Source organism: Nycticebus coucang, chromosome 20, assembly GCF_027406575.1.
Source record: "Nycticebus coucang isolate mNycCou1 chromosome 20, mNycCou1.pri, whole genome shotgun sequence".
Lineage (NCBI taxonomy): Eukaryota > Metazoa > Chordata > Mammalia > Primates > Lorisidae > Nycticebus > Nycticebus coucang.
In genome coordinates this window covers 11,151,351-11,157,376 of record NC_069799.1, presented here as the reverse complement: position 1 = coordinate 11,157,376, position 6,026 = coordinate 11,151,351, and the positions used below count along the sequence as shown (strand labels likewise).

General features: G+C 37.3%; 1 protein-coding gene across 4 annotated transcripts in view; it reads right to left on the bottom strand.

The window, feature by feature from the left end:
• The window catches only part of LOC128572641 (zinc finger protein 681-like), a 59,626-nt gene that overhangs the window by 42,899 nt on the left and 10,701 nt on the right, over positions 1-6,026 (bottom strand). The window lies entirely within an intron of this gene.

Below are 6,026 nucleotides of genomic sequence, written 5' to 3'. Positions count from 1 at the left end.
CCAGTGTCTTATTTTGATTTTTTTTTTCAATGTTCCTCCATTACTAATTGTAACAAATTCTCTTGTAAATGCATTTTTTTCTTTCTTTTTTTTTAGAGACAGAGTCTCACTTGGTCGCCCTCGGTAGAGTGCCGTGGTGTCACAGTTCACAGAAACCTCCAACTCCTGGGCTTAGGCCATTCTCTTGCCTCAGCCTCCTGAGCAGCTGGGACTACAGGCGCCTGCCACAAAGACGGGCTGTTTTTTTGTTGCAGTTTGGCTGGGGCCAGGTTCGAACCCACCACCCTTGGTATATGGGGCCAGCACCCCACTCACTGAGCTACAGGCGCCACCCATTGCATTTTTTCCCTAATTTCTAAGAAATCAAACCACTTGGCTGTTTACAGGAGTTGCTTGTCATGTGAAGTATCAAAGCATCAAAGTTGTGCTCCTGAGTTAGGACAGTTCGCAGCAGTTGTGCAAGTTGGTGTTTGTCCATCTATCGCTTTCACATTTACAAACTAATCCCATGTGGGTATAATTTATTAAAGGCAATTCCAGTGACTCTGGAAATAATGGGAGACTCTGCTCTAACCTATTCTTTCCTCATTCCCAATCTCACTAGAAATCATTCTGTTTGTTGTTAGTGTCTTTTGTTGGTATCCTTTTATACTCCTAATGTATTCAGTTACAAATAATTTTGGATTAAAAATGCACCCAAATTAAGAGATTTTTACACATAGACAAACTTGTGCACTTTTTATACAAAAAAAGTTGGGTTTTCCTTTGATAGGATTTATAGAAACACTGCCTACACTTTATGAAAAATATGTAGTATTCTCCTATGACAGGTAAGATATTTCACTATGGCTTATGAAGAGTTATTAAAAAATTTTATGGTAGGGCTAGTATGAATACCTTTTCAACAACTATGTGCTATTAAAACAATGAAGATTCAAACAACTCCGTTTTGAAGAATGTTTTCTCTATATTGCAAAATATATGAAGAAGTCTTGATTAAATGAAGATCACTTAACTCAGAATACTTCAATGCATTTTGTTCACATAACCATTATGCATATTATCAGTGAACTATTAGCTGCACATTATATAATACAATGTACTTTTTGTGGAATTCACCATTCTTCCATTTATATACCACTTTTTTTTAATGGCATTCCTCTTTAACATTCTGTGAGTCTTGTAAGTTTGACTCTTGAATGGCAAAATAATGTTAGTCTGTAAAAGGTTAAATTTCATTTGTACTGTAAGTGGTGCAGGGGTTCAACATAAGTAAAAATATTTTTACACACTACCTCTCTCTCATTTTTTTTTTTAAACAGTTTTAACATCAGAACTTTTCTCTGGGGGGAAAATACTTCAGGGCTGGACATTTTGTACAAATTTTTTTTTTTTTTTTTGTGGTTTTTGGCCGGGGTTAGGTTTGAACCCGCCACCTCCGGCATATGGGACCGGCAACCCTACTCCTTGAGCCACAGGCGCCACCCCATTTTGTACAAATTTTAACTGTAAAATACAGATTTATCTTGTCTACGTTCATGAAAATGGAAATCAAAGCTGCTAGTGCTTTTTGTTTTAATTATCCCGCTGAGGGTATATGTCAATGGTGTTTCCAACCAGATTTCTGTCATTTAAATTATTGGTGAAATAATTGATTACTGAATGTACTGTAAACCCAGTATTGGTTATACAATAAAATATTAATTCATTAGTACAATCAATTATTTCAAGTGTACTATATTAATAAAAATCAGTGGGTCCAGTGTAAAATTTTATAGTACTAAATGTTAAGCCTAACTGTGAATTTTGTTATGTAGCTTAAGTAAATTTAAGATAATGTCCTTGAGCTATCAACAAAATATATGTATTTTTGTGAAATTTTCTGATTAAATTTTACATGCTATAACATGATTTTTACATGAATGATACTTTGTTTATACAATGTATTAGTATTTTACTACAATTTAATTATAAAATGTACATTATCACTAAATGAATTTTGATTTTAAAAATCAAATTAGCTTTAGTTGTATATTATTTTTTACAAATAAAGATAGACTTGTATAAAGGCAAAAAAAAAGAAAGAAAAAAGAAATTTGAAAGTACTTTTGTTGAGGGCTCTCCTTTAAGTCCCACAGAAAACCCTCTAAATGTTCAAACTGCTTGTCTTTGCTGGAGGAATTACAAAAGACGATAACTTTCCCCATGTCTCTCTGAGTCTCTTAGAGAATGAGCTAAACAGCATTCCAGCTGAGATTAAATTTCCAAGACTTTAGAGTCACCACAAACTTTCTTTCTTTTTCTTTTTTTTTAGACAGAGTCTCACTATGTCACCCTCAGTAGAGCGCTGTGCCGTCACAGCTACTTCAAACTCTTGGGCTTAAGCAATTCTCTTGCCTCAGCCTCCCAAGTAGCTGGGATTACAGGTGTCCACCACAACTCTGGGCTATTTTTTTCTTGCAGTTGTCATTGTTATTTAGCTGGCCTGGGCTGGGTTCGAACCCCCCACCCTTGGTATATGTGGCTGGCACCATAACCACTGTGCTACGGACGCTACCACAAACTTTCTTTCTTTATTGAATACCTCTAGCTTAGTCAAAAAAACATTAATAAGAGTTAATTTGATTTGTTGTAAATTATTTGTATGGTTTAACCTTTGTAATATCCATTTGTAACCTTTTCTAACCCCCAACGATAGCTTTTCTTTACCTGACTCTTTAAATTTTTGTTTATATTTAGAATGTGATATGAATGTTTTTGTTTTATTTGTACCACCTTCTTTCCTAAGCTAAATGAAATCATATACTTAAGAGGAAAGGAAACAATTTACGAAAACATTTCAAAGACTAAATAGTGATTACCCTAATAGTGATTATCTAAATAGTGATTATCCTAATAAACAAATAACACTCTCCTCCAAAACTCCTCCTTGGTGTAAATGTCAAAAAGAAAAAAGCCAAAGGGCAGTGCCTGTGGCTCAAAGGAGTAGGGCGCTGGCCCGATATACTGGAGGTGGTGGGTTCAAATCCAGCCCTGGCCAAAAACTACAAAAAAAGGAAAAGAAAAAAACCCAGAAACAGACATCTTTGCTATTTACATGATAAAATTTTTTAAATGCCCTGTAATCAACAGTTCACTGAATTATAACTAATTCTTAGGCTATATAGTACAAATACACCTATGTTCTCTCAATAAAAATCTCTCAGTCAACTTGACTCTGCTCTCATAAATCTGCTAACAACATGTGTTCCATTTATTTCTCTTTTTGCTGATGTAAGCTCATGAGTTCAAGACCAGACTGAGCAAAAGCAAGACCCTGTCTTTACTAAAAATAGAAAAAGTGAGGCAAGATGATCCCTTGAGCTCAAGAGTTGAAGGTTGCTGTGAGCTATGATGCTACAGCACTCTACCCAGGATGACACCTTGAGACTCTGTCTCAAAAAAAAATAAATAAAAAAACCTAAGCTTTCTGACTTATTAGCAAAATATGTATGTATTTAACTTTAAGGATATTGCTTTTATAATAATTGCCTAACATATAGCAATATGAAAATGGTCATTAGAAGTTCAACTTTGAGATGATGGCTAGATTTGTCTAATGTCTCCTGAGATTTTACTGTAGCACCTCCATACTTGATCACCTCCTTAACTTGACCTAATTTTCATAGACTAGACATGCACCGCATGCATGTATTTGGTAAGGTAGGCCAACTTCCTTATGCCAGCCAAATCTGTTTGCTAACCAATTTGCTGCAGAGTTCCTTAGGTTGTCAGTTTACACAGTTTCTACTATTCTTGTTAGGCATAAATAAATAAAACAGACCTAAATGGAATGAAAGTTTATAAATGAACTTATAATAGTAATTATATTTCATAATGTATATTTATTTAAACAGGGTCCTAAGGCCAGGTGCCATGGCTCATACCTGTAATCCTACTCACTCTGGGAGGTTGAGGCAGGTGGAGTGCTTGAACTCAAGGGTTCTAGACCAGCCTAAGAAAGAATAAGACCCCCGTCTCTACTAAAAATAGAAAAACTAGCCAGGTGTTATAGCCAAGCATCATGGCCAGCCCCTGTAGTCCCAGCTACTCAAGAAGCTGAGGCAAGAAGATTACTCAAGCCCAAGAGTTTGAGGTTTCTATAAGCTATGACACCATGGCACTCTACCCAGAGCAACAAGAGACTCTGTCTCAAAAATAAATGAATACACACACACACACACACACGTATATAAAAAGGCTTCTCAGCCCGGGCACAATGCTTCACACCTGTAATCCTACCACTTTGAGAGGCTGAGGTGAGTAAATCAATTGAGCTCAGAAGTTCCAGACTAGCCTGAGCAAGAGCAAGAACCCATCTCTACTAAAAATAAAAAAATTAGCCTGGCGTACAGCTGGGTATCATGACCAGCCCCTATAGTCCCAGATACTCAGAAGCTGAGGCAAGAAGATCTCTTGAGCCCCCCAGAAGTAGGAGCGGCCTGGGAGGTAAGATGATGTCAGGGTAGTCTACCCAGACTGACAGAGTGAGACTGTCTCAATCAATCAATAAAATAAAAAGACTTCTCAAATATTTTTGAAACTATACCCTTCAAGTCTGGTAAGCTAAATTAAATGATAGAAATTCATTGAATATGTAGATCATTTCCAAATAAGGTATAATGCTGAGACCTTAATTATTAAACATGAATTTAAGCTTACATACTTCAGCTTTAAGTCAGAGAAAAATATTTAGATCCATCAGTAAATATATCCTTTTCACTCTGAAAAACTATTCCATAATGAAGTATATGTTTCTAAAAATGATAAAATATATATTCATAAGTTGTTAGTACATGGCTCATAGTTAAATGTCCCTACTTCTTAGATTTTAATTATGAATGAACATTACTAAGATATAAAATTCTGACCGGATAGAGTGCCATGGCATCATATGTCACACCAATGCCAAACACTTAGTATCCAGCCATTCTCTTGCCTCAGCCTCCCAAGAAGCTGGGACTACAGAGCCCAGCTATTTTTAGAGACAGATCTCACTCTGCTCAGGCTGGTCTCAAACCCTTGAACTCAGGCAATCCACCCGCCTCAGCCTCTCAGAGCTAGGACTACAAGCATGAGCCACTGTGCCCGGCCTGGAGAAACATTTCTGATTTGAGTTTTTTCCCCTTCAGATTTTCTTTCCTTCTATAAACAGTGAGTTAATTTTACTGGATTCTTCAAACACTGGGTGTTTTCTCATTTACAATTAAATTATTACCTCTGGACTGAGAAACACAGACATGAGCCCTGTGATTCCTCGCTAAGGCCAATCTTAAGCCTGCAAAAGGAGGAAAGCCCAGTTTCTTCTTCCTTGGGACCCTCCCTGGCAGGTGTCCCAGCTTGCTCTCACCAGCTCTTTCAGGAGCGCATTGTACTGAAAGAAGCAACAGAGCTTGGAAAGCTGAGGACCCATAGGAAGGTTTGGTTGGGTTTGGGAAAAGGAATGTGTCAGGCCCCTTGTAAGAGTGCAATTGTTATTGTCCTGGGGCTGTTTTTAGACAATGACAAGTAAAAGCAATTCAGGTTTAGATGAGGAGTGATTTTATAGCAATAGGAGGAAAGGACCAAATATAAAATCTGCAAGCATCTCAAAGGTTAGGCAGAATAGGGTGTTCTTTTACAGGTAGGAGTAAATAAGAACACAGGTGGGATGGGTAGGCCAGAGTAGGAGGTGGCAAAGTTAGATGGTAAATTAGAGAATGATTTACCCTGAAGTCAGACTGTTCTTAGGAGGAGCACAGACAGGGATTGTATGATGGCTAAGGCTCAGGGGGCATCAAAGTTCAGGGGCCTGGCATAAGCCAATTTCAGTTAACAAGTATCCTATCAGACCACTGAAAACAGGATTGTACATCTAATTGTTTAGATGCAGCAGTGGGAATTTGCAGGATCTGTCTGGCTTTGTGATAAGTAAAATAGGCAGCAGTATGTAAGCCATAACGTAAAGCAGTGGTTCTCAACCTTCCTAATTGCCACATTGTTACAAA